Consider the following 11,108-nt stretch of genomic DNA (forward strand, 5'->3'; position numbering starts at 1 on the left):
ACCTACTGCCCCAGGGCTGGAAACACAGCCCTACCATTTGCCATGGACTGATCCAGCCTGTACTGGAACAGGGGCAAGCTCCAGAACACCTGCAATACATTGATGACATTATCGTGTGGGATGATACAGCAGAAGTAGTTTTTGAGAAAGGGAGGAAAATAATCCAAATCCTGCTGAAAGCCGGGTTTGTCATAAAACAGAGTAAGGTTAAGGGACCTGCAAAGGAGATTCAATTTTGGGGAATAAAATGGCAAGATGGACGTAGACAGACCCGCACAGATGTGATCAACAAGATAACAGCAATGTCTCCTCCAACTAATAAGAAAGAATCACAAGCTTACTTGGGTGTTGTGGGGTTCTGGAGAATGCACATCCCAAATTACACTTTGATTGTAAGCCCTTTCTATCATGTGACCCAGAAGAAGAATGATTTCTAATGGGGCCCTGAGCAACAACAAGCCTTTCAGCAAATTAAACACGAGATAGTTCATGCAGTAGTCCTTGGACCATTCTGGACCGGGCCAGATGTAAAAAAGGTACTCTTTTGGAGTCGGGGATACAGAGGATCTGAGGCCAGCTATACCCCAACTGAGAAAGAGATACTGGCAGCCTATGAAGGGGTTTGAGCTGCTTCAGAAGTGATTGCCACTGAAGCGCAGCTCCTCCTGGCACCCTGGTTGCCTGTGATGGGCTGGATGTTCAAAAGCAAGGTCTGCTCTACATGTCATGCAACCTATGCTACATGGAGTAAGTGGGCTGCTCTAATTACAGGATTTCTCGAAGTCATCATGGACTGGCCAGAGGGCAATGATTTTGGAATGTCACTAGAGGAGGAGTTGATGTGTGCTGAAGAGGCCACACCATCGAATAAACTGTCAGAAAGTGAAAACCAATATTCCTTGTTTACTGATGGGTCCTGCCATATTGTGGGAAAGCGTCTGAGATGGAAGGCAGCTGTATGGAGTCCCCTATGACAAGTTGCAGAAACTGCTGAAGGAGAGGGTGCATTGAGTCAGTTGGCTGAGGTGAAAGCCATTGAGCTGGCCCTCGACATTGCTGAACGAGAAAAGTGGCCAGTACTTTATCTCTATACTGACTCATGGATGGTGGCAAATGCCCTGTGGGGGTGTTTGCAGTAATGGAAGCAGAGCAACTGGAAACGCAGAGGTAAACCCATCAGGGCTGCTGCACTATGGCAAGATATCACTGCCTGGGTGAGAACCTGATGGTGAAGGTACGCCTTGTAGATGCTCATGTACCCAAGAGTCGGGCCACTGAGGAACTTCAGAACCACCAACAGGTGGTTAAAGTTGCTAAAATTGAAGTGGCTCAGATGGACTTAGATTGGCAACATAAGGGTGAATTATTTTTGGCATGGTGTGCCCATGACCCTTCAGGCAACCACTGGATGGCTGGAAACATATGCTGTGCCCTACACCACTGCCCAGAACACTGTCCTGGGCCTTGAGAAACCGATTTTGTGGTGACACGGCACTCGGACAGAATTGAGTCAGACTGTGGAACTCATTTCCAGAACAAACTTGGGCAGAAGATCATGGCATTGAGTGGGTATATCACATCCCCTACCATGCACCAGCCTCTGGGAAAATCAAACAGTACAATGGGCTGTTAAAAACTACACTGAGAGCAATGGGTGGTGGGACTTTCAAACATTGGGATACACATTTACCAGAAGCCACCTGGTTGGTCAACACCAGAGGATGTGCCAACAGGGCTGACCCAGCCCAATCTGAACTTCTACGTACTGCAGAGGGGGATAAAGTTCCTGTGGTGCACATAAAGAATTTGCTGGGGAAGACAGTCTGGGTTATTCCTGCTTCAGGTAAAGGCAAACCCACTTGTGGGATCGCTTTTGCTCAGGGACCCAGACATACTTGGTGGGTAATGCGGGAATATGGGGAAGTCTGATATATACCTCAAGGGGATTTGATTTTAGAGGAAAACAGCCAATGAACTCGGTTGTATGCTGTTGCCTGCTATGTAGTACTTTTATAGACCACCAAATAGATGTCTTCAGGTCACCAGCGACCGACCCTGACTTACCTCCGACTATCATCCCAACAAAGAATGAACCTTGATGAAACCAGACGAGTTCTGTGGTATAATCAGCAGGCAACAATTCAACACTGCACACAGACTCTCCTGATCTGAAAGACTGTCACAAGAGATAGAGCCCCACATCAGGGACTGGATGGACTCAGCAGCTTTATAGGGATTGGTCCATACACTAAGGAATGCTCTCTATCTCTCTGTGGATGTGTATATACATATATATATGAGACAAGAGTGATGGTTTATTGAAAATGTGGGATCTGATCATGACGTGAATGATATGGAATAAGGGGTGGATACCGTGCTTGGTTCAGCAGTAGCAGTCATTTTTCTCTTTCTCAGTAGCTGGTGCAGTGCTGTGTTTTCAACTTTCAGCCTGGGAACAACACTGATAACACCAATGTTTTTAGTTGCTGCTCAGTAATGTTTACTCTGACCAAGGACTTTCTGAGTCTCATGCTCTGTCAGGGAGGAGGGGAAGTTGGGAGGGAGCAGAGAAAGGACACCTGACCCAAACTAGCCAAAGGTATTCCATACCACAGCATGTCATGCCCATTATATAAACTGGGGGCAGTTACCCGGAAGGATCACTGCTCGGGTCGGGCTGGGTGTCTGTCGGCGGGTGGTGAGCAGTTGTATTCTCTTCCCTTGTTATTTCCCTTATCATTGTTATTATTGGTGGTAGTAGTAGTGGTTTTGTGTTATACCTTAGTTACTGGACTGTTCTTATCTCAAGCTATGGGAGTTGCATTCTTTTGATTCTCATCCTCATCCCTCTGGGAGCAGGGGGAAGGGAGCAGGGGGAAGGAAGCAGGGGGAGTGAGTGAGCTGCTGAGTGGTTCTGGGTTGCTGGCTGCGCTTAAACCATGACATGGAGATATAGGGAACACTGGGATGGGAGGTGGTACAGGAGTTTTGGGAGCCGCTGTAGACACTGGGGCAGTTATCCCACCACTGGGATAACTGGTGCTTTGGGGGTACTGGAGATACTGACAGCATGGGGAATGACCCATGGAATCAGGCTCTACAATTCAAGGAGAGTTATAAAGCAGGTATGTTTATTACGTTGCCATGTGCAAGGGGGATCACTCCTATGTTGCACACCGAGGAGTTAAGCAAGCAGTTATTTATTACACACAAACATGCATATTCATTAGATTCCAGCGGGGCTATTATGATTAGTTCTAGGAACTCATTATCATAAGTCTCTTCCTTTTGGTGCTTGTGCACTGTCCTCCGGTGGTTGTGGGCAGGGGTCTTCAAGATGAAGTAAGTAGTCTTCCTCAGGGTGTACTTTTCACCTTCGGCACAGTTGGATGCCCCAGTAATCACAAAACTAGCTGAAACCAGCCATATCTATAATTTTCTGATAGTTGACAAAGTTTTAGAACAGTATGACCTTCTTACAAAATTTATTGCAAGCAACACAGGATGACAAGGAGTATCCGAAGCTAGCAGATGTTTGGGAGGCACTGTCTCCAAACTGATATTTAGAAGGATGGTAAGAAATAATTCACTCATGTTTAGTGGGGCCACTAAATTCTGTTATCACACCACAGACTCACAACACAAACATTGTTCTCTGTCTTAGACCTAAGTTAAGCTAAAAGTATTTTAACCCAATGTTTCCCAGGCACTTGCTTTCCTTATATCAGGGAGCACTGCAGGAACACTGGACACTGGGGGTGGGGGAGGTTGGGAGCACTGGGAACACTGGAGTCACTGGGGGTTGGGGGGTTTGGGAGTAGTGGGAGCACTGGAGACACTGGGGCAGTGCTGGGACAACCGGGGCATTGGGGGTACTGGGGATAACGAGGGCATAGAGAGACCTGCGGTAACATTAGGAGCACTGGGGGGTTGGGAAGCTTAGAAGCACTGGGGCGGTGCTGGGAACACTGCGCATGCGCAGCTCTTTCCCGACTCGACGATGGCTCCCCCGCCGGCAGGGGGCGGAGAGGGGTGTGGTTTCCCCGTGGTCCGATCACTGCCAATGGCGGCCAGGAGTCGGGTGCGAGGAGGTGGGAATCTGCCACAGGCCATGGTGACGTGCGTGGGGATTGAGTCTTCCTGCACAGTGCCCGGAGCGGTGGAGGCAGTGTGATGGGAGGAGTGAGTGTTCGCTGTGGTTACTGATAGCGGAATAGACTCCACAACTTGGTTAAAGTTGTAAAGTAGGTATGCTTTATTCAGCTGAAGACGCACGGGGGATTGGTCCTCCAAAAGGCATGCGTGCCTCAGTGCCGTTTTCCTTTTACATTTATCCTGTAAAGTCATACATATGTATTAGGTCGCACAATACGCCTATACATATTCATATTCTATCCCCGCTTTGTATTATAATGAGCTAAAAGGCTCTCCACGCATGCGCAGTGCCTCCTGGTGGTCTTGGGCAGGGATCTTCAGATGAAGTAAGTAGTCTTCCTCTTGTGGGTAGGGGTCTTCAAGATGAAGTAAACGAGTCTTCCTCACAGTATCACAGTATGTTAGAGATTGGAAGGGACCTCAAAAGATCATCTAGTACAATCCCCCTGCAGGAGCAGGAACACCTAAATAAGGTTACACAGGAACGTGTCCAGGCGGGTTTTGAATGTCTCCAGAGAAGGAGACTCCACAACCTCCCTGCGCAGCCTGTTCCAGTGTTCCGTCACCCTCACTGAGAAGAAGTTTCTTCTCAAGTTTAAGTGGAACCTCTTGTGTTCCAGTTTGTACCCATTTCCCCTTGTCCTATCATTGTTTGCCACTGAGAAGAGCCTGGCTCCATCCTCCTGACACTCCCCCTTTATATATTTATATACACTAATAAGGTCACCCCTCAATCTCCTCTTCTCCAAACTATAGAGACCCAGCTCCCTCAGTCTTTCCTCATAAGGGAGATGCTCCACTCCCTTAATCATCTTAGTTGCCCTGCGCTGGACTCTCTCCAGCAGGTCCCTGTCCTTCTTAAACTGAGGGGCCAGAACTGGACACAATATTCCAGATGAGGTCTCACCAGGGCTGAGTAGAGGGGAAGGAGAACCTCTCTCGACCTACTAACCACCCCCCTTCTAATACACCCCAGGATGCCATTGGCCTTCTTGGCCACAAGGGCACAGTGTCGGCTCATGGTCACCCTGTCATCCACCAGGACCCCCAGGTCCCTCTCCCCTACACTGCTCTCTAACAGGTCGTTCCCCAACCTATACTGGAACCTGGGGTTGTTCCTGCCCAGATGCAGGACTCTACACTTTCCCTTGTTATATTTCATCAAGTTATTCCCCGCCCAACTCTCCAGCCTGTCCAGGTCTCGCTGGATGGCAGCACAGCCTTCTGGCGTGTCGGCCACTCCTCCCAGCTTAGTGTCATCAGCAAACTTGCTGATAGTACACTCAATTCCCTCATCTAAATCATTGATGAATATATTAAATAATACTTGTCCCAGTACCGACCCTTAAGGCACTCCACTAGATACAGGCCTCCAACTAGACTCCGCCCCATAGACTACAACTCTCTGGCTTCTCTCCTTCAGCCAGTTCACAGTCCACCTCACTACCCAATCATCCAGACCACACTTCCTCAATTTAGCCGCAAGGATGCCGTGGGAGACCGTGTCAAACGCTTTGCTGAAGTCAAGGTAGACCACATCCACCGCTCGGCCATCATCCATCCACCGTGTTATTTCCTCATAAAAGGCTACGAGATTGGTCAAGCATGACTTCCCCTTGGTGAAGCCATGTTGACTGCCCCTCATAACCCTCTTATCCTTGATATGCCTTAAGATGTCACCAAGGATAAGGTGTTCCATCACTTTCCAGGTACGGAGGTGAGGCTAACCGGTCTATAGTTACCCGGGTCCTCCTTCTTGCCCTTTTTGAAGACGGGAGTGACATTTGCTTTCCTCCAGTCCTCAGGCACCTCTCCCGTTTCCCAAGACTTGGTAAAGATGATGGAGAGCGGTCTAGCAATGACCTCCGCCAGTTCCCTCAGCACCCGCGGGTGCATCCAATCGGGACCCATGGATTTATGGATGTCCAGATTGCTCAACTGGTCTTTAACCCATTCCTCATCGACTAAGGCAGACCGCTCCGTTGACCTATCTTCATCTGAGGTCTCAGCGGTACAGGGCTCTTCAGGACTGCCTCCGGCAGAGTAGACAGAGACAAAGAAGGCATTCAGTAACTCTGCCATCTCTGTATCTTCTGTCACCAGGGCACCTGTCCCGTTCATCAGCGGGCCTACATTGCCTCTGGTGTTAGTTTTATCTGCCATGTATTTGAAAAAGCTCTTTCTGCTGTCCTTGACCCCTCTTGCCAGCTTTAATTCCAAGGAGGCCTTAGTCATCCTAGCAGCTTTCCTACATCCTCTAGCAGCAGCCTTATATTCCTCCCAAGTGGCCAGCCCCTCCTTCCATGACCTGTAAACTCTCCTCTTCCACTTGAGCATACCCAGCAATTCCCTATTTAGCCACGCAGGTCTCCTGACCCTCTTCCTTGACTTCCTACGTGTCGGGATGCTCTGATCTTGAGCTCGGAAAAAGCAGTCCTTGAACGTCAACCAACTATCTTGGGCCCCTTTACCTTCAAGCAGCCTAGCCCATGGGATTTCCCCTAGCAATTGCTTGAAGAGGCCAAAGTTTGCCCTGCTAAAGTCCAGGGTTGCGATTCTACTTGCTATTCTACTGACCCTACCACACAAGATCCTGAATTCCACCATCTCGTGGTCGCTGCAACCAAGGCAGCCCTCAACCTTCACTCCTTCAACCAGACCCTCCTTGTTAGTGAGGATGAGATCCAGCAGCGCACCTCTCCTGGTTGGCTCGTCCACCATTTGCATGAGGAAGTTATCATCCATACACTGGAGGAACCTCCTGGACTGCGGCTGGGTTGCTGAGTAGTCCTTCCAGCAAACATCAGGGAAGTTAAAATCCCCCACGACGACCACGGCCTGTGACTGTGAGGCCGCTCTCAGCTGCCTGTAGAAGGCCTCGTCAACTTCCTCACCCTTTTCTGGTGGCCTGTAACAGACCCCCACAACAGTATCACCCCTGCCAGCCTGCCTCTTAATTCTCACCCACAAACTCTCAACTCGCTCGTCATCTGTCCCTGGACAGAACTCAAGGCACTGTAGCTGCTCTCGCACATAAAGAGCAACCCCACCACCCCGCCTGGCTGGCCTGTCTTTCCTGAAAAGGACATAGCCCTCCATGACTATATTCCAGTCATGTGAGCTGTCCCACCACGTCTCTGTAATTGCCACCAGGTCATAATCTCCTGACTTAACACAGGTTTCTAGCTCCTCCTGCTTATTTCCCATGCTGCGCGCATTGGTGTACAGACATTTCAGGGAGCGAGCTGAGCACACCGATTTCACCCTAGGATTACAGGAGGCCTCCCAGTCTTCATCAATTCTGGAGCACTGTCCCACTGAGGCAAGCCCACTCAGGCTTGAACTTTTTACCTCTGGTCCTCACGCATGCTCTTTAGGAGCTGGATGGGTCTGGTCTATGTCCAACTGGTTTAATGAGCTATTCTCTTCATTAGGAAGTTCTATCTTGGTACTGCCTGATAAAGCATCTGCTGAGCTTGTCAAACAAGCTATAACTTAGACAGTATCCCCTTGTACACCCCCTCTCTATTCTCCTCATTAGGACGTTTTGTCCTGGTACTGCCTGATAAGGCATCTGCTAAGCTTGTCAAGCCAGCTATAACTTAAGCAGTACCCCCTTGTACAACCCCCCTCTGTACATTTTGTCTAACCCCCTTGTACAACCCCCCTGTACACAATAGGCCACATCAGTTTCAGTTACGTGCACGGTGCCAGTCAACGTCGCCGTCATCGAGTACTTTGAGTGCTGCTGTTACTGGGGCTGGGCTCCCTCCTTCGGTGCTGGGGAGTGTCCGGGCACAGCGTGGGGACAGGTGGCGACCGCCGGGTGCTGGGAAGGCCAGCCCCGAGAACAGGTTTGGGACCTGCTGGGGTTGGGAGAGAGTGGAGATGCCGTGATGGGCCATGCCAAGCTGTGCCATGCCGTGCCAATCTGTACTATGCTGTGCCAAGCCGTGCCATGTAATGCTGTAGTGTGCCAAGCCAACCTATGACAAGCTGTGATATGTTGAGCTGTGCCATGCCATGCCAAGCCAAGTGATGTGGTGCCACACTAACTTGTCTTGCACCCAGCAATGCCACACCAACCTGTGCCAAGCTGTGCTGTGCCACCCTGTGCCATGCCAAGCTGTGTCATTCCATGCCAAGTGATGTGGTGCCATACCAAGCTGTTCCATGCTAAGCTATGCTATGTCGTGTTCTCTCTTGCAGGGAGCAAGCAGGACAATGACCTGATCCTGCCCATCAACTCCTCCCTGAGTGTCATGCTGCACCAGGACCAGGTTGGGATGGGGTTGGGGCCAGAGTCAGGCCCCTCTGCACCCCCTCTGCCCCCCAGCTGGTGCTCCCTGCCTGTGGGAGGGTGAGTGTCCCCCCACCCTAGGCACTCCCGGGGCCGGGGAGGGCTGTCTCCCATTCCAACCCTTATGCCTTCCTCCTGTCCCCTCTCAGTGCAGCACCTAGCCTGAAAGCACCAGGGCAGCGGCACCAAGGAAACAGCCCCGCTCAGCCTCTCACAAAATCCACACTGCCACCAAGAACAACTTCCCCACAGCTGCTGTCTTGGCCTTCTCTGCCGCTGGCTACACCTGCCTGGGTGGGTGAGTGGGAACATGGGGGGCACCAGGAGGGGGTGGTAGGGCTGTCCCCCCACTCCTGACCCCTGTTCCCTCCCTGCAGTGTTGATGCTGGTGTAGCTGTACGGTGTGGAGGGTGAGCTATCAGAGGTGGTGCAGCATGGCTCAGGCAGTGCCTGCTGCAGCATGTTGGGGGGCTTTGTGCAGTTGCAGTGGGGTGAGCAGCCAGATAGCAGGGCCCAGAAAGTGCCTCCTGAGACATGCTGGCTGAAGCTCAGAGTCCTTGTCCTGGTGGTGAGGAACTGGGAGGGGGTTCATGGCTGTACCTACCACCCCCTGTCTGGGTGGGGTTTGGGGAAGGTGATAGAGCACCCCAACACCATGTGAGTGCAGATTCCAGGATCAGGGGGCGCTCCTTGCTGGGGCTGGGGGCTCAGGGGGATCATGTCCCATCATCTGTACTCCCCCTGGTCATTGGGGAGAAGAATCAGGTGAACAGCATGGTGGGGATGCAGACCAGGTAGGCCTCCAGCCCCTTGCTGAAGGTATGAGGCAATGGGCCTGATCCTGCCCAGAGCAGCTGCCTGAAGGCAGGGTTTGTGGTCCTGTTTCCCTTAGACGGAGTATTTCTCCATTTTGGAGGACATTGAGGGAGGGTGGATTGCATCACTGTTTGAGTGAAGCCCAAAGGGTGGTAGTGCTGTGGGTGTCACTGAACTGGGGTGACCGTGACCCTAGTTGTGGCAGCACTGAACAGAGGTGGTGGTGCCGGAATGCCTGGCCCTGATGATGCAGCACATCTGTGAGTGGAATTTCAAGGGCTTTGGGCAGCTCACCACCCAGGACAGCAACCAGTTTCATGTCACCTGCCTCAACACCTTCCCCCCCAGTCTTCTACCTCAATGACCTCTCACAGCACATCATTGCCCTGGCACACTGATTCAGTGTCCACCACAGATGCACCAAGGTACCCACACTGTCCTCATGGTGCTCTCGGGTTGCTGTGGTTCCTCACTCCATATCCCCCCTCATTCTGCTGTAGGTAGCCCACACCTTCAATGCAGGCCTCAGTGCTATCATCTTCATGCTGGCTGACACCATGGCCGAGTTTGTGGAGGTGGTGAGATGCAGCTTCCCCCCTGCCACAAATGAGGACCAGTAAGAGCAGTCCCATCACTTACTGGGAGGGAGCAGGATGGTGGGGATTACATCAGGGGCTGAATGCTTGGCTGTGCTGGAGGTTTGTGTGGGGGCTCCCTGTCAGCTCGGCCTCACTGCCGGAGGAGCTGCTTGTGGCTGTGGTGGCTGAGCCAGTGTTGGGGGCTGTCCGGTACATCCTGCACACCAAGGTACAGTGCTGGGGTGGGGGGAACGTGAGGCAGGGGAACCCGTCTACCCATCACCAGGGTTATGTGTGGGACCCAATCCCTTTCCACATCCCAAGGTGGGATGTGCAGGACCCTGTTCCCATTCCCAGGGTTGTGCATGAGACCCCATCCCTGTCCCTAGGGGTGTATAGGATCCTGTCCCCATCTCTGGGATCGTATGTGAGACCCTGTCTCCATCCCCAGCCCCAGGGGTGTCTTTAAGACCCCATTCCCAGGGGTGCACAGGACCTCATTCCCATCCCTAGGGATGTGTGTGAGAGCTTGTCCCTATCCCCAGGGTTGTGCATGAGACTCCATCCCTATCCCCAGGGGTGCACAGGACCCCATTCCCATCCCTCTCCCCATCCTCAGGGTTGTGTGCAGGACTCTGTCCCTGTCCCCAAGGGTGTACATGAGACCCCATCCCCAGAGGTGTGCGGGATCCTATCCTTGGACACATTCCTGTTGGTGTGAGCCATAGGGTGGTCTTTTGGGTTCTGTGGGGCCTAGAGCTGCCTCACAGCCCCAACAGGAGGTCCCTACAGGCAGGAGGGCTCCCTGGTGCCAAGATCCATCCCCCACTACCCCTAACCTATCTCTTGCCCCACAGCCCGCTCCTGGTCCCCAGCTCATGGATGACCCCAGCCAGCACCTCCTGGGAGCAGATGGGTTGCCTCACTGCTTCGCCTGAGCCTGGTGACACCACTGGGGACAACTGTGATGTGCCAGGGGAGGTCTGCTGGTGCCACCCTGGTACGAAGCTGTCCCCAGCCCCTGGGCAGGATGGGACCTGGGGCTGGTTTTTACTTTTTTTGTAAGGAAATGAAAAGTTTTTGCTGCAGTGTAGTTGTGGGGTGTCTAGGCTCCATGGGGGGTGGGATGGGGGGCAGAAGACAGGGATGGTTCATCCTCATGGTTGTGCCTGGCCATGCTGAGGCTGATCCTGTCCCCCCTGAACAGCCCCTGTCATCTTACATGGCCCCTGTCTTCCCCATGTCCATTGTGGAGCTGC

The 11,108-nt window shown here is 52.1% G+C and overlaps 1 pseudogene; it reads left to right on the forward strand.

Moving 5' to 3' along the window:
* Positions 1 to 4,000: 4,000 nt before the first annotated feature.
* On the forward strand, positions 4,001 to 10,828 carry LOC133219083 (diphosphomevalonate decarboxylase-like; annotated as a pseudogene).
* Positions 10,829 to 11,108: the final 280 nt, after the last annotated feature.

The sequence above is a fragment of the Neopsephotus bourkii genome, unplaced genomic scaffold (assembly GCF_033783945.1).
Source record: "Neopsephotus bourkii isolate Nb327-2 ecotype Australia unplaced genomic scaffold, CSIRO-AGI_Nbou_v1 NB_1307, whole genome shotgun sequence".
Taxonomy (NCBI): Eukaryota; Metazoa; Chordata; class Aves; order Psittaciformes; family Psittacidae; genus Neopsephotus; species Neopsephotus bourkii.